The sequence below is a fragment of the Humulus lupulus genome, chromosome 2, assembly GCF_963169125.1.
Source record: "Humulus lupulus chromosome 2, drHumLupu1.1, whole genome shotgun sequence".
Classification (NCBI taxonomy): domain Eukaryota; kingdom Viridiplantae; phylum Streptophyta; class Magnoliopsida; order Rosales; family Cannabaceae; genus Humulus; species Humulus lupulus.
In genome coordinates this window covers 165885363-165912344 of record NC_084794.1, presented here as the reverse complement: position 1 = coordinate 165912344, position 26982 = coordinate 165885363, and positions in this window count along the sequence as shown.

Sequence of the window (26982 nt, the reverse complement as noted above, 5' to 3'; positions counted from 1 at the left end):
TCGATATGGCACCTGGCCATGAAATTCTCAACCGACGTAGAAGTAGGATGCGTGTTGGGAAACCAGCGGGAAGCGAGGGAGTGCTACAATGCCTCGATATCTAAGGCAATGAAAGGTGTATCAAGGGAAGCTGTAAGACCAATTTTGAGAGATTAATCAAAAAGCTGTAAGAAAATCAAATGGCAAAGACATCTAAGAGAGCTGGACAGGCTGCTGGCGCTGCATCATCTCAACCTCCTCTTACAAATGTGGCTGAAAATGAACCACACTTGGATTTTGAAGAGGAGGAAATGGACTCTGAGACACTGAGGGTAACACTGGGCATGTTGCAGGATGAGTTAGCCAATCTGAGGGCCAATCAGGAGAATGTAGTAGAAACCTTGGCACTTGAGCAAAGTGAGATTGAGCGTCAGTGCCGGAAGCAGAACGAGTGACAGGCGGACATGGACTGTCGGCAGAGAGATGCCACGACCGCTCTTGAAGTAGCCATTCAATTGGCCCAAGGACAGGCTGTGCCGGCCTCTCAACCGGACTAGCCACCAAATGCACCACCACAACGAGCCCAAAATTTGAGTCCTCCAATTCAGCCGGCGAGCCCTCAAATGAGCATCCACCTGTTACTCAGGATGATGTCCCAATTCGAGATCCTAAGCAACAACCATCCTCTCAAGTTGGTCGCGGCAATCCCCAGCGCCAAAGGCAAAATAGGGCCGGGCAGCCGCCCCCGCAGCCCTAGATGCTCAGAGGACGACGAGCCAAATCCATCGAGCAGGGGACAGTGTCCTTTTGCCAACAGAAGGCATAACGAGTCAGGCTCTACGATCTGGGGCCCCCCACGTCATAATAATGCACAGGGACCCACCGACCAACGCAGGCCTCCCCCTAACGTTCGGGAGATGCCAGCCAGAGGAGGAAACAACGTGACCAGCCGGTCGCACCATAGTCGGTCACAGTTTAGAGATGGCCATGACTATAATGAGGCCGATTCTGGCAGGAGAAATGCTGGTCGGGGGCATGAGGAGAGAGGTGGAGACGGAAACCCCCCACCAAGAGAAAATAGGCCTGCAAGCCATAGCACTGGGGGGAAACCCCGACAACATAACGTCTTTGATCGGTTGGGCACAAGCGAACAAAGGTGCAGGGATGATAACTTGAGGGACGTACTCAATGACAGACGCGAGAGACACGATGAGTACACTCCTCCGGTTCCAGCCGCCCCGACAATCCCAGACGTGGTTCAGGCTCAAATTGATGCTCTGAACCAGGCGGTACAGCAGCTGTTCGGGAGCCGAACGTCCCATATAGAGTACGACCGGAGGAGAGGTTCTCCGTTTGTGAAAAGGATTATTGTGACAGAAACCCCCAGCAAATTCAAAATGCCAGTACTGCCAAACTTTGATGGGTATGGAGACCCAATATCTCATCTCAACAAATTTGAGATACAAATGGATATTAAGAAGGTGACGGACGATGCCCGCTGCAGGATCTTCCCCGCCACTCTATCCGACACTGTCCATGAGTTGTTCTTTAAGCTCCCTCCTGCTAGTATAGTATCGTGGGAAATATTTGTAAATGAATTTTACGAAAAATTCTACGCGGGTCGCGTACACCCCACCGAAGCCAACTAGCTAATGTAGCTACGCCAAAAGGAGGGAGAGCTCTTAAAGGAGTACGTCCAGTGCTTTATGCGAGCAGTGGATGGAGCCAAAACAGTGGGTGACAAGGGCAAGATGATGGCCTTAACTACTGGGGTTAGGCGCCATTATCCTCTCTGAAATAACCTAAGAAAGAATGGGGTAAAGAGTACCCAAGAGTTTTTGGATCGAGTTGATCGATACATCAAGCTCGAGTACGCGATTGCCAACGAAGGGAAATCTCCTCTAAAGACAAGGGACCGAAGGAAGATCCCGCCAAGGCCGCCAGCGGGACAAATAAATCCAATGGCAACGACAAAGGCAACAGGAACAAAAATGGCAGAAATGGTGGAAAAAGGGCGGGTAATGAGCCACCAACGTCTGAGAATAAACGCCCCAAAGGCAACATATATGAGCCGAGATTCACCAACTATATGGCCCTTGTCGAAAGTAGGGCAGAGGTCTACCAGGCGACCAACGCCAATGTCCCATATAAGCGACCAACGCCTATAAGGAAAGATATCTCCAAGAGAGATACCACAAAATTCTATCGTTTTCACAACGACTACGGACATGACACCAATGAGTGTAACCAGTTAAAAGACGAGATTGAGTTCCAGATTAGGTAGGGACACCTAAGGAGATACGTACGAGCTGCAAGAGGGTCTCAACGAGAGGCTAAGGTGGCAACGAGTAGGTGCCTGTACGCCAACGCTCGCCAACTTTATAGCCAGCTCATGTGGTGGGAACGTTACTCACCATCTGTGGCGGCCCACATATTGCAGGGGATAGTGGGAAAGCGAGGGAGCAATACGCTCGGAATTTACGCTAGGACTAAGACACCGAGATGATGGGTGTGGAGGATCGAGCACCAAAGAAAGCTCGAACAGAGGAGGAGTTGATAATCTTCTCTGAAGACGATTCTCAACACGTCCGATTCCCACACTCCAGTGGTCATTGACGTCTAGATTGCCAACATGATGGTAAAAAGAGTGTTGGTTGACACAAGAAGCTCAGTCAACATCTTGTACAAGTCTTCACTGGAAAGGATGAAGTTGTCTGTCAAGGACCTGGAGCCATGCAACCAAACCATATATGGTTTTTTTGGCGAAGGGCTCGCCCCGACAGGGTCGATTAGGCTCCCAGTTACAGCAAGAACTGCACCTGCAAATAGGACATTACTCACTACTTTTGTAGTAGTTGATTGTCCTTCAGCGTATAATGCTGTAATTGGAAGACCAATTTTGGTTGACCTGCGAGCCGTTACCTCGATTTGGCACCTGTCCATGAAATTCCCAACTGACGCAGGGGTAGGATGCGTGTTGGGAAACCAGCGGGAAGCGAGGGAGTACTACAATGCCTCGATATCTAAGGCGAAGAAAGGTGTATCGAGGGAAGCTGTCGGGAAAGAGTTGTAAATGACTATTGATGTACAAGCCCAATCAGGTGATGGTGTCACCAAATAGGGCATTTCCCAAAGTGAGGACAGAGATTTAGATCCTCACTTTGGGGATTTTGATGAAGTGATAAGACCCATTGAGGACTTCGAGGAGGTCCAACTCGATGAAGAAGATCCGACCAGGTTTGTGAAATTCGGTAAAAACTTAGAGACAACAACGAAGTAAGCACTGGTGGCATTTTTGAGGAAAAATCAGGAAGTCTTTGCCTGGTCGCATAAAGACATGGTTGGAATAGACCCTGGAGTCATTAGCCATGTCTTGAACATAAATAAGAGTTTTCCCCCAGTGCAACAGAAATGGAGGCTGCTCGACAAAGACAAATCAAAAACTCTAAAGGAAGAAGTTGAGAAGCTAAAGGAGAACGAATTCATCCGAGTAGCGTTTTATCCATCTTGGGTCTCTAATCCCGTACTGGTTCCAAAGTTGAATGGCTAGTGGAGAACATATGTGGATTTCACAGAACTTAATAAAGCCTGCCCCAAAGACTGTTTTACACTCCCTAGAATCGACCAGCTGGTCGATGCCACTATAGGGCATGAAATCCTCTCATTCATGGATGCATACTCTGGGTACAATCAGATCAGTATGCATCCCTCTGATGAGGATCACACTAGCTTTCAGATTGATACATGGCTTACTGTTACAAAGTAATGCCCTTCGATTTGAAAAACACTGGTACGACTTACCAGCAACTGGTCAATCACATGTTCAAGGAGCTCATCGGTGCGAACATGGAGGTATATGTCAACGACATGTTGGTTAAGACGAAGAAGGTAGAAGGACACATAGAGGACTTGCAAGAATGCTTCAACGTCTTGAATAAATATCAGATGAAGCTGAATCCCCTGAAGTGTTCCTTCAGAGTTGGATCAGGGAAATTTTTGGGATTTATAGTAAACTCGCGAGGAATTGAAGCCAATCTCGAGAAGATCAAAGCCCTAATCGATATGAAATCGCCAACAAAAATCAAGGATGTTCAAAGCTTAACTGGAAGAATCGCTGCTCTCAGTAGATTTATTTCCAAATCGACTGACAAATGTGTCCCATTTTTTAATCTACTCAGAGGCAACAAGAAGTTCAAATGGACGGAGGAGCGTGAACCGGCTTTTTGAGCTTGAAAGACTCACATGTCGCAACCGACGATTCTAAAAAAACAGGTTGATAAAGAAACTTTGTTCACCTACTTGGCGATCACGGAATATGCTTCTAGTGCTGTCCTAATAAGAGAGGAAAAGAGCGTGCAGAAGGTCGTATATTATGTAAGAAAAAGACTAATAGGAGTAGAACTGCGATATCCACCTATTGAAACATTAGCCTATTGCTTGATCTTAGCCTCCAGAAAACTGCAGCCATATTTCCAAGTTCACCCAATCACAGTTTTGATCGACCAACCTCTACTGCAAGTGCTGCAGAAGCCAGAAGCCGCAGGCCGATTGTTGAAATATGCGGTTAAACTTGGGTAGTTTGATATCTCTTATTTACCACGAGCAGGAATAAAAGGACAAGCTTTGGCCAACTTTGTCGCAGAACTCATTGGACTTCCAGATAGCGAGCAACCAGAAGAGCCTGGAGAGCCTGAACCTCAAAGCAGACTCCCTCATGGAAGTTGTTCACGGACGGCTCTTCTAATGAGCATCACGCGGGAGCCGAAGTGATTTTGATAATGCCTGAAGGGCATCGATTTCACTGCGCAATTAGATTCGACTTCACGACGTCCAACAACAAAGCAGAGTATGAGGCGTTGCTCATAGGATTACAGTTAGCCAGAGGCATGAACATAAAGTCACTTGATATCTACAGTGACTCTCAGTTAGAAGTCAATCAAATCATTGGGGAATACCAGGCCTGAGGTTTAAAAATGGTCGCTTACTTGAATAATGCGAAGGATCTATTGGCCCAGTTTGATAAGTACACTCTCCAGCAAGTACCTCGTGGCCAGAATTCAAACGTTGATGCTTTGGCCAAACTAGCGAGTGCGAAAGATGCTGACACCCTAAACATAGTGCCAGTTGAACAACTATCTACACCAAGCATCCAAGCAGAAGTGGCCTCTTTGGTGATTCAGGCGGCGGATACATGGATGGCACCTTACATGGAGTACCTGACGAAGGGTGTGTTACCAACGGACAGAAACAAAGCCAGGACCCTCCAGCGACAGGCTGCTAGGTATATCCTGGTCGATGGAATCTTGTACCAAAGGGGATACTCAATGCCACTCCTCAGGTGTATTTCGAAAGAGAAGGCCAAAGAATTGATGAAAGAGGTCCACGAAGGCTTTTGTGGGGACCATGCTTGGGGGGCAAAGCTTATTAAAAAAGATCCTAAGGCAAGGATACTTCTGGCCAACAATGAATGAAGACTCGATGGAATTTGTGTGGAGGTGCGACAAGTGCCAGAGGTTCTCCAAAATTTCGCGAGCAGCCCCTAATGAACTAAAACAGACGCAAAGTCTGTGGCCATTCGTAGTCTGGGGTATAGACCTAATCGGATCTTTGCCTACAGGAAAGGGTGGCATCAAGTACGCTGTAGTGGCCGAACACCTGCGCAAGTACTATCAATAAACAATTCTTCTTAAAGAATTGGCTTGTATTAATTTTACTCTTTACAAGTTATGAAAAAGGGTTGGTCATTTTATGTGGCTGATCGCTTATATGTGTAAGATCATTTTGGAGATCACTCGTACATACACGATTTGTCCATTTATTACGAGAAATAAAAGGGATTGTGCACAGCCAGCCAATCTTGCCAACTATTGTATTTATTACAAGTATTTGCTCATTACGTGTGTTGTTTTGCTATATTATCATTTTAAATTTCTCCTACGAGTAGAAATGTTCGAACAGGTCTCAGTCAAGGCAAGTCACCGAGGACCTAAAGCTCCTCAATCACTTGGGGGGCATATAAGGTATCTAGTAAGCAAAGCATATTAAAAGGTATGTAAACACATGAGAAAAATAAGTGAAAGCATGCTAGGGTACTTAGAGTATTTTTCAAAATTTTGTTATTTTGTTAAATCAATCCAAAGTACTATGCTAAGTTCGGTCATGCGAACAAATGATATACTAAATGCAAGTATTATAATATAAAAAAAGAATTCATTTACACTGCGAGCAGTACTGCTCGGATGTAATTATCTGATTAAAAGGAAAAAAGATGCCCATGCAGCAATAAAAATTAAAAAAGAAATTGTCTTTACATCACGACCTGTAGGTCGTGTATTTGAAAGATAATAAAATAAAGAGAAAAATAATAGACTACGAGGCTGAAGAATCTTGAGGAGTGTCCTGGTCGACAGTAGTGCCAGCTTCATTGTCTGCGCCGTCAATCCCCGTTGTTAAGGAAATTTCTGGGGAAGCAGGAATTTTGGCTCTTTCTTCTTCCTCCAGGCGAATAGTGCACTGGGTTATTTGAGTTCGTCTCAAGCGCTAGGACAGATAGCTGAAGTCGGCCTTACGGTTATGCTTCCAAAACTCGTAGAAGAAAAGGTGGGTGGCTTCCCTATACTTCTCCAAGTTTCTGGCATTTGTCTCCTCAAGCTTCTTAACACGCCCCTCCAGCTCCTCTGTCTCTTTCCTGCTCACAATCATATCGACCTCAAACTGTTTGGATTCTTGGTAGTTGTAATGCCCCGAATTTTCTAATAAGGTTTAGGACCTTGATTAGGAGGCCGGGAGGGCCATAATTGATTTATTATGGTATTTAATGATTATATGCATGTTTACGTAAATTATATTATTATATGGTGGTGAATGCATGCATATGGGAGTATTTATTATTATAAGGGTATTTCGGTAATTTGGCCGCTGTGGGCATAATTGTGTATTTTGGGTGTATGGTTGTGATTATTTAATATAGCCACATTATAAGGTGGATTGGTTCGAGCTATTTGGCATGAGACGATCATGAGATGTAAGTGTTCGGTCTAGTCATAATGGGTTTAAGTTCGGGGCTCGGGGTGAGTCTCGGGGTCATCTTGATGACTAGAACATTGCCAGGAATAAAAGGGTAATGGGATATGATTTATTGGTATGTGAGAATATTGGGAATAGCGGGAATTGGAGAGCGTTAATTATAATTAACAAGATAGGCGGGAAATGATGGTTTTACCCTCGGAAGCCTTTAGAGGGATTTATTTGGCCTAGGGGCATTATGGTATTTTGACCTTAAGGATTTATATCAGCTCATTTATTTTAGAAGGCTGTGGAAAAGTGTAAAACAGAGCATCATCCTCATCTCTTTCTCTCCCTCCCGTACATGTTCTTCCCTCCATCTTCCTTTCAATTTTTGAGAGCCAACTTGAGGTATCATGCTAGGAGATCAAAGGTGGGGGCTTAGGACTTTGGTTCAATCATTGAAGGGGGTCTAAATCCAACTTGAGGTAAGGTTTCATCCGAGAACTTAAGCTATACCCTGTTTTTCCTATTAAGCTTTCAGTTGATGATTTTGATGTGTTAGTTGAGAATTAATGGAAGTTCTTGAGTTTGGTTGCTTGAGTTTTGATGAGGGTGTGATGTAGATGAGGTTTGGGGGTTGAGTTATATGTTTTGATGATGTTTGGGATTGGTTTGGAGGTTTTTTTTCTTCAAGGGGAATCGCAGGGGAGAAGACCAGAGAAGTTCTGGTCTGTAATTGGCGCAGCAGCGCTAGGCAGGGCTGAGAGCTGGGCTCTTTGACTTGGAAATAGGGCTGCAGCGCCATTTATTAGGGCTACATCGCCACTTGATAGGGCTGCAGCGCCATTTAGTAGGGCTGCATCATTGGTCCATTTTTCAGCAAACCTATTTTAGGGCTCGGAATGATCCTTAAGGCTCGGGGTTTGGTTCCTTTGCCCCGTTTGAGTATATTAAGAATCCCGAGAGTGGGGGATTGATCCCGGGAGTGAGGTTTTAGATCGTAAACCTTTTTATGATTTGTTTTATTGATGGGATTCCATATTTGGTTATGACTAGGTGACCGCTAAAGGATCAAAGGATTGATCGTTCTCAAGGGTCGTTCTTTTACTAGTTCTTGGTCGAACCTGAGGTAAGAAAACTACACCCTGTGTATATGTGACATGCATGGCTATTCTTGATGCATGTTGGTTGGTTATTAAGTATGACAAGCATGGTTATCCTTGATGCATGTTGGTTGATTATTGAATGTGACATGCATGGCGGTTATTGATGCATGTTGGATTGTTAAGTATGATGCATGTGATGCACTAGAGACATGTGATTAGACATGCTTTGTATACTGGGTATGATATCGTTCAGAGCTTGAGCCTCTGTGTTGTGCATGGACCTAATTGTACTAGTACCTGTTAAGCAAGCATGCTGAATGCCTTGTTTATGGATATTGGACATGTGATATATGTTTGGTGGCATGGCTTACCTGTGTATGGCGCTGGCTTATTAGTCAGAATCGACAATGGTGTTAGATCCATTTGTGAAGCTGTGACTTATTAGTTAAGTTCACCACGGGCTGAGCACTGGTCGTGTTTCACCGACCCAAGAGTCAGAATGTGGCAGTGCGTTGTGAACGCCGGGCCAAATGAAGATTAGATCTAATCGAGGTTGGCATTGGATGACCCATATAGGGTATCAGTGCTGGACTGACCGGAAGGTCAATGAGAACTATAAACGCTTGCCTGGTCAAAGACCAGATGTTTACAGCCAAGGTATATGACCCCGGTGACTGTTTGTCACATGGCTGGGGGACGCTGTCCTTAGTTACGACTCTAGAGTCGGGAGGATGGTTATGTTGGTGACTAATCACCATGCACCTATCCTGATCAAATTTATGAAGGAACCACTTATCAATTAAGCCCTGGTGACCCTATCGTCACATGGCTAGAGGGAGCTGTACTCACTTCTGTGACTTTTGGCTATTGTCACCTATTTGTTCTGGACCGTTGGTCATGAATGGCTGTTATGATTACTATTGATATTATATCATGTTATATTGTGTTTTCTTGTTGGGCTTCGGCTCACGGGTGCTATGTGGTGCAGGTAAAGGCAAGAGGAAGCTGGACCATCCTTGAGTTGGAGAGCTTAGGTGATGACGTGTACATATGCAGCTGCTCGTCCGCCACGGCCGAGGTTTAAAGTGGAACTAGGGTTAAACCCTGTTTTGCCGCTTAGAACGGCCTGTTGTAAATATTTTCTGTAATAGACTCTGAAACTATATTTTCGGGATCCCAATGTATATATTAAACGTTCTAGTGAAACGTTACATCTTAACCAAAATGTTTAATCCCTAAACCGCTAATCATACTTAGTTACACGATTTTGGCCAAATGACTCGACTAGCGAGTTTAGCACTGTTTACAAGGCACACCGTAACGGTCCCTGGTCGTGCACTCCGCATATTTCAAGATAATTTTGTAAAGATATAAGTCAATCCCGAGATTGTCTCCAATAATTCTTGATGATCCGATTAATTAGGAGAGAATATCTGTAACAAATTGATGTAATCCTCCTTGAGCCTATAAATAGAGAAAGATAGTTCAAGGAGGGGACTATTGGCTTTTTGCTTACTTGAGAGTATAGATTTATGAGAGAATTAGAGCTAATACATTACGATATATTGTTTATTCTTCAGAGGTTGGTGAAACTCATAGAACCTTAGTTCTTTGATCACTCCTTTGAATCCTATATCAATAATAGCTCAAGTGGACGTAGGTTATTACCAGTTTCTAGGGCCGAACCACTATAAATTCTTGTGTGCTTTACTGTTTTTGTCATTATATTTATTCTAACATATCTGTCCACATCAAGCATTTTTGACTCTGTGTCAATTGACCAAAATCAGGGTCAACAAAATAATTTCTAAATAATTAAATAATAATAATTATAATAATATGCATTAAATAAAACTAAACTCGAATAAGTTGTACTTCATAAATATATAGGTAATTATATAGTAACATTTAATACATTGTCTGCTTACTATCTTCATTGGATCCACTAGACATAAGGGATCCACTAGACATATTTGTAGATGTGTGTTGTAACATCAAGAGTCATTCAAAAGATGCGATTGGAATTTTTTTTAAAACAGGAAAAGTACTTTACAACATAAGGCACGAAATCATTAGCGGCCACTCGTCACAAAAAAGTAAGTGAAAATATCAATTTAATTAAGCTATAGTAAATTAAAAGTTCTCTAATATTATCATTTTCTGTATTAGTTGAACTCGAACCTATTGACCATCATTTTGGTCAACGACACTAGGTCACTTTATATGACAGAATAAGAATTAAATGAACTGAAATCAAGTATATGACACAAAGAATTTTATAATGGTTCGACCCTAAGAGTTGGTAATGACCTGCGTCCACTTGCACTTTTATTTATCGAAAAGGTGTCAAACTTAAGATCAAGAAGAAACAGAGTTTAACTGAGTTTCTTAAGTTGACAAAAGAATACAATTCGAAGGTTTTTGTACGTAAAGTGCTTACAAAAGAAATCTCTGGCTCTTTTTCTCCTCTTTTTCACTTCTCTTTAATGATTGAATAAGCCCCTTATTTATAGAGAGTCTTAGTGGGCTATGTGCCCTTACAAGCAAATCTATGTCCTACACGTATAAGTGTGAGATTATTACATTCAGTTACATATTCAAATAATATAGGAATAACATAATTTAAATATTAGTTACCTAAATATCTTGGAATATTTGATAGTATCTCGTGAAACTCGGATCTTTGGGTAAAGCGTGCTGCTCATTGAGCATTTCTTGTACTCTAAGAAACTTCATGGTATGGCACTAGTCTGCTCAATTATTGAGCAGGTTATTGGCTCTTTGCAAAACAACCTTTTATACTCTCACATAGCCTCCTCAAGAAGCGACTCCTTCTGACAAGCATTATAAATTTAATGTGGTATGAAGCCACGTGTCTTCTTCGTAGCATCCACGTCATCCAGTCAAAATTGGGTTAAACATTTGCCCCCAAGTTTATCCTAGGGCGACCAACACTGGATAAACTTCCAATCTTCGACCAAGTAAGCATCTATTGACCTTCTTAATACCACTTTACAACTCATAACTTTGTTTTTATACGCAATGTCCACGCCTCCTCGAATACGCTGCTGGCGGCTTTCGGGTTTCCTAAGCATCTGTCACACTTTCCCACTCTGTCATCATTGCACATTTTCAGCAAAAATCAAGGCACATTTTCATTAAGTCATGCGCATGACATCACATCACCCAGAAACCCATGATGATTTTTTTAACATGACGTCATCTGCTTTTCTTCGAGTCATTTCCTATAAACAGGTCTTCCAATAACCTTTCATTCTTTACTTTTTCAAAATTTTCAATCTTTCTTTTTCTTTGAAATCCTCTTAAACCATGACCTTGCTTTGCATTTCCTTTTAATAAAATCTCTTTTCTCTCCCAGTCTTTCAACCAAATTTTCATCACTGTAAGTTTCTAACTTCATTTTTTGTATTTGCACGACCCGTTTTTACTTGTTCGCATAACTTCCATGTATTTTTTTTTGGAGATTTCATATATGTGTGTTCTTGATTTTCTACGAAAAAACTTGCCTATTTTTTTTTTGCAAAAATCACTGATTTTATAGGAAAATGTCTGTTTTGGAAATAGTAAAATGATTTTAGGTCTTGGATTACCCTTGATAGTGTTGTTGGCTTCGAGAGGATATTTTTTTTTAAACTCAAAGAAATTTTGCTTGCCTTTATAAATCTGCACTATTTTCCGCTCGAAGGTAGAATAGTGTTTCTCTAACAACTTACACTTAGTTAGGCACAAACATAGTGTAACGCCCCACGTCACTATGGTTGCTTTCTGAAATGACGACTGACCCTACAAAGCAACACGAGCTTTCCAGCGTGCTTTGTCCTCACTCGCACACTTCCTAGAAAAACTTCATATTATATTATTTTAAATAATATAATGTTAGATTAAATAATGTGACATGATGTGATTTGTCACACAAATGTGATTTGTCACACCTTGTAACATATTATGGAGAGTCACAAAATTAGACATATGTATGTGCCCAAATGTGACATATTTTGGAGTTACAAAAATAGTTACAAATTTGTAACTCCCAAATATTGCCCAATAATGTGTAGATTTGATATAACACATTTTGATTTGAATTTTTCAAAGCCATAAGAGATATGACTGTTAGAGATGTGATTTTAACTCCCATAATGTGTACGGAAGTTACAAAATCAAGTGGGAATGAATTTGGAATGTTTTGGCGAATTTGGAAAATTGGTTGCCGAAAAAACGTCTTAGGCCGCGACCTGAGTTTTTTAGGTCACAGCCCAAGAGGCAGAAAATATCGTGGGTCGTAGCCCATGTTTTTCAGGCCGCGGCCTGAGCGACTGACAACATTTTCCAAACTTCGATTTGATCCAATTTTGAACATTTCCAACAGCTAAGTAACTCCCAAATCTTTATTTTAATTCCATAAACATCCAATTAATCATTGGTAACACCCATGGGGGTTGGTGGAATTTGAAATTCAAAGGGTGTCTCAAAAACTCTATAAATAGGAGCCTAAGGCTCACTTGTAAGACACACAGTTTTCCATCCACAAAGCTCTTGGCTGGAAAATACACCATAGAGGCTTGATAATTCCAGAGAGCTATTTCCTAGAGAGATCCCTTAGTGCTTAGAGAATAGGGGAAAATAAGCTTTTGGACAAATGTTTTGAACCTTGTTAAAGTTGGTGATCCCTACTACTCTACACTTTGGTTGTGTGAGAGTTTGTTCTTATTATTGGTATTATTTTCATTCTTTTGATCTTGTTGATCTTATTTACTTGTATAAGTATTGTTTTGAGTTTTTAATCTTCTTCTTCTACATCTTTCTATTTACTTGTATTTTGAGCAATTTAGTTGTAATATTTCTTTAATCAATATTATCTTCTCTATTATATTTTTGCATAGAGTTGTATTTTGGTTTTTCCATATTTCCATCGAGTATAAAAATATATTCTCTAACAATAAAAAGCTTATTTTCCTTTTCAATGGAAGGAGAAACCATAGAGATCTTGTGAGGATCCAACTTTGAAAAGATGGTAAGATAAGGTAATGTTCTTCTTTTGTTTTCTTAGAAGATCATATCTAGATGATTTTATCCAAGGTACAATTGGGACCATGGGCCTATGAAGTCAAGCTCCAATAAGTTATCATAAATCTAACAAATAAATTTACTAACTTATTAATTCCTCGTGACTCTACTATAGACTCAGAATTGCACTCTTGAATTCATAAAACACTCTATAACAAATATAGATACGCTATTAATTATCCATTGTTACAACCACAATTATCACTCAATCCTCTATAGATGGTTTACAATGAGATAGGACTAAAATACTGTTTTACCCCTCATTGTATTTTATCCTTAAAACTCTTAGCTCCTTGTAAATGATATTTTAGTAAACTAATTTAATTACTGAAATGAGATCTCTATCATTTAACACCTTGAACCAAACTAAAAGGAAATCATCGTTTCACTTCTTCATTAGAAGCTATAGATGTTCATATCTATGATTAACACTCCCACTCAATTATATTACCGAGTTCCCAAGATGTAAGTATGGGCTAGTCCGTAGGGTAAGCTGGTAACGATCAAGTCAAAGAACTCAATTAATTGACCTGGTCAACTTTGATCATTCTAATTGATAATTAAACCAATTAATTGAGACTATCTAGATGATTTTATCCAAGGTACAATTGGGACCATGGGCCTATGAAATCAAGCTCTAATAAGTTATCATAAATCTAACAAATAAATTTACTAACTTATTAATTCCTCGTGACTCTACTATAGACTCAGAATTACACTCTTGAATTCATAAAACACTCTATAACAAATATAGATACGCTATTAATTATCCATTGTTACAACCACAATTATCACTCAATCCTCTATAGATGGTCTACAATGAGATAGGACTAAAATACCGTTTTACCCCCCATTGTATTTTATCCTTAAAACGCTTAGTTCCTTGTAAATGATATTTTAGTAAACTAATTTAATTACTGAAATGAGATCTCTGTCATTTAACACCTTGAATCAAACTAAAAGGAAACCATCGTTTCACTTCTTCATCAGAAGATATAGATGTTCATATCTATGATTAAAACTCCCACTCAATTATATTACCGAGTTCCCAAGATGTTAGTATGGGCTAGTCCGTAGGGTAAGCTAGTAACGATCAAGTCAAAGAACTCAATTAATTGACCTGGTCAACTTTGATCATTCTAATTGATAATTAAACCAATTAATTGAGACTATCTAGATGATTTTATCCAATGTACAATTGGGACCATGGGCCTATGAAATCAAGCTCCAATAAGTTATCATAAATCTAACAAATAAATTTATTAACTTATTAATTCCTCGTGACTCTACTATAGACTCAGAATTGCACTCTTGAATTCATAGAATACTCTATAACAAATATCGATACGCTATTAATTATCCATTGTTACAACCACAATTATCACTCAATCCTCTATAGATGGTCTACAATGAGATAGGACTAAAATACCGTTTTACCCCTAATTGTATTTTATCCTTAAAACACTTAGTTCCTTGTAAATGATATTTCAGTAAACTAATTTAATTACTGAAATGAGATCTCTATCATTTAACACCTTGAACCAAACTAAAAGGGAACCATCGTTTCACTTCTTCATCAAAAGCTATAGATGTTCATATCTATGATTAACACTCCCACTCAATTATATTACCGAGTTCCCAAGATGTAAGTATGGGCTAGTCCGTAGGGTAAGCTGGTAACTAACAAGTCAAAGAACTCAAATAATACAATCAGTTAGAATATTAACCACTCAAAATTGAGATTGAATTGACCTAAGGTCAACTATATGATATGACTAGAATAGATAATAACAATATGTTTACTAATCTTATCAACTGTCAATATCGGTCCAGTCTGATGTAACAAATACATCCAATCTTATCTACTTTGCTAATGTTCTGGAAAGAACATAACACTGCAATGTGTAAGTAGATCATATCATAGATTGGCAAGTCAGTGTAAATCTTGTGTACTGACTAATCTTAGGACTAACTTATTTTGAACATATAATCATATTTATATTCCATTGTGATTACGTCACTGTAAATACGATTAGCTATATGCTCGGGATTTAATAGAAGTTTATATTAAACAAATAATTATGAAAATAAAACATGTGAGCAAAATGATTGACCAAGTCAAAAAATAATTTCTATTTTTTTATTGACAATAAAATGAGATTACAAAGAATTTGAGTTTTAATTAGGGCATAAAACCCCAACACTGGGTTCTTCTACTTCTATCACTGAGACAAGACCAGGGACAAACTAGAGAGATCGATAATAAAAGCAAAGTGATCACGGTGATCGAGGAGTCAGGGGAAAAACTCAAGTGCCAGCTAGAGGAGTTTGAGGAGAAGAGAAACAGTCTTGACGATCATGTTACAGAACTCGAGGTGCAGCAACTCAAGTCAGTAGAGGAGAATAAGCTTCTTGAGGAAGAGCTTCAGCGTGAAAATGAATCACACTCCTCGAACTTGACCAAGTTCAAGAGTGCGACCTTCCATTTTTTTTTTCTTTCATGTTTTGGAAAAATAATAAGGAGGCCAACTTTGACTACATCCCTACTCATCTTCTCGACAAAGAAATCGCCAAGTGCGTTGCTCGTGAAGAGGAGGAGCTTGCTGCTGCTGCTGCTGCTGAAGAAGTCCCTGCCACTCCTGGAGTCGAGCAAGAGGAGCCTGAAGGGGAAGATACCAAGGTAGTGGAGCCTTGAGGATGGCATCTTATTATTATTTTTTTTATTATACTTTGGACCTTAAGGTCCTTGGTGCAAACACAATGGCTGGCTGAGTAGCTTTTAATCTCGAAAAATATGTATGACTATTTTTACTTTTTCTTTATTCGTATGATATACTGCTCGGATGATTTTATTTTGATATAACAATAGCTTTTCTATATACGATTTACTCTATTGCTGATTTCAACAATTTAGAGCATTTTGGGTTTTTTTATGTCCTTACTGGACAGAGCACAATACTTTATAAATTTTTGAAAATTTTCTAAGTATTACTCAGTTGTGCTATTTTAAATTATTTACTTACGTGTGATCATATATACCCTATATGCCCCATAATTAATCGAGGACGTCAGTCCTAGGTCACTTGCCAAATAACCAGACGTGGTTGAGCTAACATAACTGCTCGAATTTTGTAACATATAACTGTATACTTATAATTTTTCTTAGGAATCATACATGTTAAGTAATACTTGTTTAGTAACAAAATTGACATTAATGAGTGTGTTGAGCACATTCCCTTGTATATATCTCGTAACAAAATGGACAAAACATGTCTACTGAATTTAAAAATTCTACGAGGGATGCATGTTTTTGGAGAAAAACATAAAGAATTTTAATTGAACTAGGTTATTGGTCATTTATTAATGGAAAAACGTGCCTGATAACCATATAACTAAAAAAAATTGTCTGTGTAACAATTGGTAGTAAAAAAAAATGGGCAATACGTGCCTTACAACCAAAAAATAAACAATTGGGCAATAATCGTGCCTTTACAAATAAAGTGGATTAAGAATAATGCTGGTCACAGTAAGTGGGCAAACCGTGCCTTCGATCAATATTCATTGATAACATTTTTGCAAGTGTTCACCATTCCAGTATCTTGCAATTAGTTCACCGTGTTAGGATTAATGCCCTAAAAGCATGCAAAGACATTTTATTGGTTTGAAATAAAAGTACAATTTTATTATATTTGAATGTTATAATTATTGTTTAAATTAATTATATAATAATATCAAGAAAATTCCCTATTCATTCATGAGAATATGATCTTGTATTAGTACGAGAGAATTAAGATCATATATAATGAATAAAATAGTCAGTAACGTATTAAAGTAAGGAATGTTTAATGAATGGTTACTAGTATGGTTTGCTAAGCATACGAGATGAAGTAATCTAGATTCAGATTACTGATGTGGATAGACATCTTATTAAAGGTGTTGTATATAATAGAGATTATATATGACAAGGCCAATGAGAATTAATTATCTTTATAAACTTGTCGTTTGACGTAAAGATTTCATTCTTATCATAATAGATGATCATTTGTAGATCAGTCTAAATCCTGAGTATTCATGAACTCTTGTTTATGTTTATTGGATCTTTTAATTCACTCGTTAATGTCTCTTAGAATAATGAGGCTAATGACTTTTGTTTTGGGGATTCAATATCATGGATGTTTGGGAACATGAATTACAATAACGGAATCCATGAATTCCTAAACAGATCGAATATTGGTTCCCTTAAGGGTTGATTCTAGAACTGAATAGTTATTGAGCACAAATCTATAATTAGATTATAGATTAATTATTCGCTAGTGAATTAATAGTACTCAAGGATCAAGAGGTAATTAGAAGGGTAAAGTGGTAATTTTGACAAGCTATAATTAACGAACCAATAATGGAGGACAGAACTACATATATTTATTATATCAATGGACTACTAGAGAAAACTCTGTAAATATAATTCTATAAATACTTAGAGTGCAATTCCACATTTATAGTGGAGTAGTCATGGAATTAATAAATAAGACTAGTAGATTAAAGAGTTTAATTATTAATCTGGTTTATTGGAGCTTTGTATTATATGTCCATGGTCCCCAGATCACCTCTGTCCTACATTGTCAAGGGTAAGGATGTCAAAAGAAAGATTTGTTAAGAGAAATGACTAAATTGTAAAGGAATTAATTTTCCAGGGTAAGGATATAATTATTTGATAATTAAGGGTAATTGATTAATTGTGAATTAATTAATTATTTAATGATAGAGTTTTTATTTTGAAAAGATATAGGTTAAAATTAATATTATTCTTGTTTGGATTAATATAAAGAGAATTTATAAATATCTTCTTTATAATATGATATTTATTTATTTAATTTATAACTGATATTTTAAGATAAAGTTAATTTTGAATTAACTGATATTTATGTTGGAATAAATATCTTGTTTTAAAATTTGATTAAATAAACAAATGAGAAAATTAGGAAAACCCTAATAGGGCTGGGTGACACACACTATACAGTACAGTGTGTGGCACCTAACATCAGGGTTTTTTGTCACTAGGATTTGAATTTTGAATTTCAAATAAATTTATTTAATTAGTTATTTAATTATTCTTTTTAAATATGATTTAAATAGATAATTGAATGAAAATATCTATTTAGTTTTAATTTGAATTAAATAAAGATTATTTAATTATATTAAATATCTTTATAAATATGATATACGTGATATTCATAAGCATAATCAGACTCTCTCAAAAAACGATTGTTTTCTCTAAACCTTAAAACTATTCTAAACATTCTCTTTGTCAAAACACTCTAGATCTCATGTGTTGAGTACATCTAGGGAGTCAAATAAATCAACCTTTTGAATCTTACGTGCCCACACATGTCCTTGTGTGTTTAAGGATTGGTCTGAAAGATCAGGGTGTGAGATCTCAGAACACTGGATAGGAAGATCGTTGATTTATACAAAAAGTCTCAAGGACACTTGATTGGCTACAATATGTAATCCCTGAACTATTTGTATGTGATTTAATATTTATATATGTGTATGATCTTGGCTGGTATTAATATTTATTAAAATGGGTCCATATATTCTGTTGCGTACCCTTGATTTGATCGTTTAATATCAATAATTAGTACCAGAGCAGTCTATACATATATATTAAATACTGTGTGGGTTTCTAGCATTTGTTATAAGTATGTTGATATGTATATTGAATGGATGGATATATTTTTCGAATGTATGGTTGAATGATAGATCATTCATTATATGGTGCTATTGGGTTTGTAATTTTATTGTTATTCTAGATCGTGTGTAAGCCATAAAGGGCATAGGATTTTTGTGATTTTAATTTCTTGAAATTTAAATTAAAAATATGTACACAAAGAAAATTGGAAGGACCCAAGCCAAGGGCCCAAGCCTAGCCACACGCACAAGCCCCGTGGCTGCCCTACCCACGCGTGAACCCAAGCCTCGAGCTACCAGCTCTCGTGCGCGACACCCAGCCCGAGCCCCTGCTCCCTCGCACGCGCCCCTGGTGCCTCCAACATGCAGTGCCTTGTGCGCATGGCACTTGTCGAGGAGCCCCCACGCGCACCCAGTGCCTGTCTGAGCCCCGCTCGCGCCCGTGTGCCTGGCCCCTACTGTGTGCGCCCCTGCGTGCTAGCCAATCTGTCCAACCATGAACTTGTTGCCATGGCACCTTGTGCCGCTAGTCATAGGGTTCTTAGGGCACCAATCTTGGTGCCCAAAACCCTAATTCCTAAGTTCTTATAAAATATCTTTTATTTAATTAATTTTTAAATTATTTGAATTTAAAATTTGAATTATCTTATTTTATTTTATTAGAAAATAAAATATCTTTTAGTTGGTTAAGATATTTTAATATCTTAAGTTTAAATAATTATTTGAATTTGATTATTTAATTATTTAAATTCAACTAAATTAAAATGATGACAAAAATGATTATTTAATTAAAAGTTAGTTTTCATTAAATGAATTAATTAGAAAATTTGTTTTTAATTAATAAGTTGGGCAAAACAAAGTTCCTAAAGATTAGCAAGAAAGTCTAAAGGAGAGGAGGATCATTCTTGGAGAGTCTTGAAGGCTACATAGGCTTAGATTACAATTTTATTTCTAATTTTTTCAAAGGGTTGTAAATCTTAGAAATGCCCATCAGTACTCGGTTCATCATTTATTGTTTATTTATTTAAATAAATATTCGTTGATGATTGATTGATAACATGGTCTTGCATTAGTCAATTACACGTCATTCATAAAACCCCACACAGTTTCTCATTAATCATGCATATATTAGAAACATGATTATCTAGGATTGTCCTATTTGTTTATATGAATTATTTTTTGTGAAATCAATTGCTTGTAAACTACTAAGTAGTAAATTAGTTAAAGCTTGGTAAATCAAACCATAATAAAGGCAATAATTTTTTATAGGCCTTTAAGATAACCAACTTTATGTAAAAAGCGTTTTAGTAAAGTTAGATGAATGTAATGGGTAATTATTTACATCACATTAATTATACATACATGCTCTTTTTATATTTATGATATTTTGAAATTAATTACATTCATTGGGTTATTAATAAAATAGTAATTAATTTGGAATTAATTGATTAGTTTAATAAAACACATTTAGTCTAAAATAGTAAGTGGGAGAAGGTGAACATCTCAATGTGACATATGATCTCCATTATTAGTACAATACCGTGAGATATGAATAAGGCCTCGATACGACTTTGTTTCTGTGCCCCTAAGGAAGGTTTCTAGACATATCAATACCAAGGTTGGATTCTTACGAAGATAGAAGGAAGTGATGTATTTTAGGCTTGGCCGGCCATAAGGCGACACTCTCTAAGTTAAGTCATGAATTCTGAAATAATGGGTTACACTTACAAAGATGTAATTAAACTTTTGCGGTGGATAATTACATCTTGACCAAACCAGCAGTACTTTATATTTAAAAGAGAAAATAAAGAGTTATTTTATGTTTTAAATTATAAAGATAAGATTGTCTTATAAGCTATCTGAATTTAACTTGATTGACCCTAAGGCGACACTTTATTTGTAGGGTAGTTTTATCATGGAAAAGTAAATGTTAATTTATGTGTTTTAATTGTTGCATTCATTCATCATGTTTACTTTGCAAAACATTGATATTTTTTCAAATGATAATATTATTGTTTTTTATTTATTTCAGTAATGTCGAACGGTGACAATCCAATAGCCACTTTACTGTCACTTGAAAAAATTAATGGTGACAATTTTATAAGTTGGAAATCAAATCTAAATCTTATGTTAATATGTGAGAACAACAAATTTGTTCTGACTGAGGAATATCTTGAAGAGCCCGCTGACATTGCCTTGAAGAATGTTCAGAACAAGTTGATGCTTGGATTCAATCCAATAATAAGAAAAAGTATTGAATGCTTGTGAGCATGAATGATGTTTTGAGAACAAAGAATGAAGCCATGGAAACTGCGTTTGAAACAATGGATTATCTGCAGGCCATCTTTGGGCGGTAATATGATCAAAGTAGACATGAGGCTAGTAGAAACTACATGACTACTAAGATGAAGAAAGGTGTTTCTATACGTGAACATGTTTTACACACGATTAATGCGATGCATGAAGCAAAAATACATGGGGCCATCATTAATGAGCGTACACAAGTAAGCATCACACTGGAATCGCTTACTCCTGCTTTTTCTGCGTTCACCACCAACTATATTATGAATAAGTTGGAATTCAAGATGACCCAGTTGTTGAATGAACTACTGACATTTGAGTCTCTTAAAAAATCCATTACAAAAGAGACTGAAGTAAATGTGGTAGAGGAGAAACCTTCAAACTTTGAGGAGAAATCCAAGAATAGAAAGAAGAACAATAATAAAGACAAACGAAAGGGTAGAAAGTCCAATAAAGGAAAGAAGGCACCAAAAGCCAAGGAGAACAAAAATGACAACAACTCCAAGAAGAAAGAACCAAAAGGAAAATGTTTGTACTATGGAGTTGAAGTTCACTAGAAGAAAAACTGCAAGAAGTATCTCTCTGAGCTGAAAAAAGAAAGGTAAATATGATTTACTTGTACTTGAATCTTGTGTAGTGGAAGACGATATGTCATCCTGAGTTTTAGATTCAGGAGCCACTAACCATGTTTGTTCTTCCATGCAGATACTTGAGTCATCATTGGAGGTGCCAAATGGCGAGGTGACCATACGAGTTGGAAGTGGAGCACTCGTTTCAGCAAGAGCAAAGGCAACAATCCGTTTAAATGTTGGGAACAATTATTTAGTTTTGAACAATGTTTATTTTATTCCTAGATTTTCTAGAAACTTGGTATCTTTATCTATGTTGCATGAATACTTTTTTTATATTTCTTTTAGTAATAATGCGATTGTTATTTCAAAGAATGATTTCAAAATATGTTAAGCATAACATAATAACAGACTGGATATGCTCAAACCAAATGAACAAATGCTCAATAATTCAGAATTATTTAAAGTAGCAAAACCTCAAGGAACAAAAGACAAAAATTTTCAAACGAGGATGGCTCATATCTTTGGCATCTTAGACTTTTTCATATAGGTCTAGATAGGATAATCCGGTTAACAAAAGATGGACCTTTTAAAGAACTAAGAGTTAGAACTCTTTCGGTTTGTGAACCAAGAAATGGAACCGACGTATTCCAATTCTGTCTGGGAACTTATGGATCCACCTGAATATGTCAGACCCATATGGTGTAAGTGGATATACAAGAAGAAAATATGTGTAGATGGGAAAGTGGAGACTTTCAAAGCAAGGCTTGTAGCCAAAGGTTACACTCAGAGAGAAAGTTTTGATTATGAATAAACATTTTTTCCGGCCATACTCAAATCCATTCGTATCCTCTTAACCATAGTGACTGCCAATGATTATGAGATATGGCTAATGGGTGTCGTATGCCTTATCAAATTTAATTATATTTTTTTATTCACTTATACCACCTCCTACCTCAGTATAGCGGTAAATAAGAGTCGAACCCACGAGGACTACTATTCAATAAATAAAGAAGGGGTTTTTGAAAATAGAAATTAAAATAGAAATAAAAATAATTAAAAATAAAGTTTATAGTTAAAATAGTTAAGAAGTCATTCTCCACCACTAAATACTCATTCAAGCATTTTAATAATAACATTGATCTATATTCCAAATTAAACTATTAACTCCGCAGATAACACTTAAGCAATCAATTATCCCAGTTTCTCTATTATAATTATTTAAAGCTAAGTGCTCTTAATTAACCATTTTTACCAAGAAATGAACCCATTAAGCATGCGATCTATTTAACCCAGGAAAATCATTACACACTGTGAAAAAAAGTTAATCTAGGCAACAAATTCATTAAGCATGCAATTCATTTAACATAGGTTCTATTTTTCATCACAATTAAAATTCTCGTCATAATATCCTAATTGTAATTTATCACTCTACTTAGAATCTCAAACTAGTAGGTGAATAGCAATCCTAAGATGATAGTAGAACAATGCAAAACCCTAATTAGTTGGCCACCTAACAAGATCTTACAAGATTCATAACATTCAATTAGAAAATAGAAGCAATTTAATACAAGAGAATAGAAGATCGATGAAAATCATTTAAACCAAGAAATCATACTTAGGGCTTTGAATCACCCTTAAGCACAACAATAAATAAAAACTAAAATTACTAAAAGAAAAAGAGTAGAAGAGAATGTTTCTCTCCAAAAGAGAGAATAGAGAGTGTGTTTTCAAATAGAGATAGAACTCTATTTATAATAGTCTCATACTAACAAAAACTAATCAAAATAAAATTTAAAATTTAAAATTTAAAACTTAAACTTAAACTAAAACTAATAGATATTAATTTTATTTTAATGTTATTGTGATATCTTCAATTTTCGAATTTGGAGTAAAAATATATGGTTGTTGGTTGCAACATTAGAGTTTGAATATGATATTTTCGTATTCCTTGAAACTAAATTTTCCCACGCACCTAATCGTATTTTGGCCGTATCTCCCTCTATATAACTCCGATTTGGACAATTCAACACGTTTTGGAAAGCTTAAAACAATATCTACAATATCTATTTCTCAAAGAAAATTCAAAATATGGCTAGAATAGTCTCAAAATTGCTCGTTAAGTTTTAGCTCCAGCTTTGTCTCAAACTCTAATTCAGATTTCTATATTTTATTTTCTTCATAAAAATACACAATTTCCTATAAAACCAAATTAATCAAATCAAAATGAAATATTTCTAAATAAAAAATATATTTAATTAAAGTCAGAAATATTAATTCAAACTTAATTTATTTTTATTTTAATAAATGTGTATTTTTACTCTTAAAATTCTTTTTAAACCAAAAATTACAAAATACCAAAAACAAAATTAAAATCATTAAAATAACTAAAAAATTACAATTTATAAGCCTAAAGAAATTAAAAATATATGATCAAAATTGAACTTATCAAATTCCCCCACACTTAGATTTTGCTAGTTCTTTAGCAAACACTAAAACTAAAACGAAACTAAACACATAAACAAGGAAAATATAAAGCCATAGTCTTGTCAAAAATAATAATCGTCTCAAAGATTGCGTAAATATATAATTCCAAGAAAAATCTAGATTCACAATCCTTAGAAATTCAACTTAAGTATGATTATATCTTAAACTCAATTCTTTTATGTGTATGCACAATTAAATTCACTATATCACATGCACCTAAACCAATTTATACATGCCAAAACTAATTAAAAATGTCTCAAATATATAGATTTATTATTAAGAATATCCACTCATCATTCTCCACTAATGTAAGTACACACAATCAAATGATCAATATGACTTATTAGGCTTGTAATGTATGGCTAAGGTTAAAGGTAGATGAGAAAGATAATTTACGTTCAAATCACACCATAGCATACAATTTCTTCTACTTTCAACCCTTACAAATATTCCCCAATAATTTACAAAATGTTTACTTTTCTCTTCTTCTTTTTTTCAAACATAAATCTCACTATTTCCCCTACACTTGAATTGTTGCAAGTTGTTGACGCGGTTTTTCGCCAATAGTGTATTAAGAAATAATATAGGTAGATTAGTGCTTAATAAAATGTAATAAAAAATAAATGAATTCACTCAAGAACACATAATTTTTACGTGGTTCAATGGTTAAAATCCACCTAGTCCACGAGTCTATATTATTGCTGTTTCACTCTCTCTATTTTGGCAGAGTCTTGGTATTACAGAAAAAATTGGTCCCTCTTCCTGTCCAATATTCCTAGTATTTATAAGGGAATTTCATGGACAGGTTTGGGTAACCGTGTGAGTCAATCATGCATTTACTTAATTATTACATTTAATATATATAATTCTCATTTATATTGGGATATGATCTGATCACAAGGTAAATGTACTCCTAATATCTGGGATATTAAATATGATAGCTTGGTCATAAATATACATATAAAGGGATCCTGAGTCTCTAGGGATCCACGGATATGCAATATACTAGAATTACCAAGAGCTGGATATATCCTCCAAGCTCGTGCTTCAACAACTGTTTTAATATTTTGAGCTCGCACTTCACAACCTTCATGTCCATAACTCGGGTTAAACTCAGGACACCTAACACCACGCGTGACCACATGAAACTAGAGTTGTCCACGTGGATAATAAGCAGATATCATTCCCTTGGTTATTTCTCCGTATATTTATTTTCCAGCTGTACCCGAGCTGAGTGAATGAACTCAGGCAAAAATTAGGGTACAACATTTGCCCCCAAGCTCTTGCTCGTGTATTACGTCGTCACTTTCGTTACATAAAACCACGCCTGCCCACTACTTGAGTACTGGACATGTGGTGTACCGCTGTAACGCCCTGGATAGCCAAGACCGTTACACTGTGTGTTTATAAATGTGCAGAACTTGCTAATCAAGTCATTTAGTTCAAAACGTGTTACTGAAACTATTGTTGAACTAGGGTTAAAAGATTTTGGTCTGAAAAGCTTCGTTTGTTATAAATAAACATTTTATTTTTACATGGGATCCCAAAAGTAATAAGTTTAAGACCGTTTACAAAAGAATAAAGATTTAAAAATAGTTGCTAGCCATTCTAAGGCAAAACAGACAAATAGGCTTTTCTCGTCCTGTTCCACTCCTTGGCCGTGGCGACCAATCAGATGACCATGAACATTCAGCCCTACAGATCTCCATCTCAGGGTTGGTCTGACTTCCTTTGCCTTTACCTGCACCACATAGCACGCGTCATCCAAGGCCCAACAAGAAAAATGCAATAACAGAGCATAATCATTCAACAGACAATCAGATAACTCATACCGCATAAGCATGTACTCAATAGTCTAAGCATTCATGTGAATCAAGTATTCAACATACCAAGTATATCATTTCATATAAGTAATCAATTCACACATGATAACTAGGGTTAATGCCCTTAGGCCGAACCCTCTATTTATCCCACTGACTCCGACCCACTTAAACCGAGCTCAGTGAATATTAAGCTGTCCTCAGCTACCAGTGGACGAGCCGCGCCCTGTGCGCAAGTATTATTATGGCACCCCTATGCCGTTTATCACATGTCCCGTGGCATAATACCATCTATGAAATCATACAGATATAGGGAGCTCTTAGTCCCATCACAAACACATAACCGGGTGCAGTTTTCTTACCTTTAGATTCGCTAGCTTTGTTCAATTTGATCCTCGAGCACGATCCCGCCTGAGCCCTAGCGTACACCTAGTCACAACCATAGATCAGAATCATCACCAAACCTCAAATCCAAAACCTAGCCTCGGGACCTATCCTGAGCCCTCTGGAAGCCTTAATTCCACCAAACGGGGTGGTGGAATCAAACCCCGAACCCCCGAGCGAAAACCTTTGAAAATTACCCAAAAACCCCTTTATGGAAATAGGGTAGCGCTACAGCGCCCTAAGGAGAGCGCTATAGCGCTACAAATAGAGCCAAAAGGCTCAGGAACTTCAGGGCCTAGCGCTACATCGCCCAGTGACTAGCGCTGTAGCGCTAGTCACAGCACATTCCTGCACAACTTTTTCTCCTTCGAATTTTCCCGAGCCAAACCCTCTCAAAACTCAACCAAACCACAAACAAACTTCAAAGCAAGACTCCCAACATCCTCAACTCATCCCATAAGTCCCAACCACACAAAATTCAGTCACATGCACCCCAAATCAAGGAAATCACCATAGCTGAACCTAAAGCTCAGAAACTCAATAAAAAAAACAGCT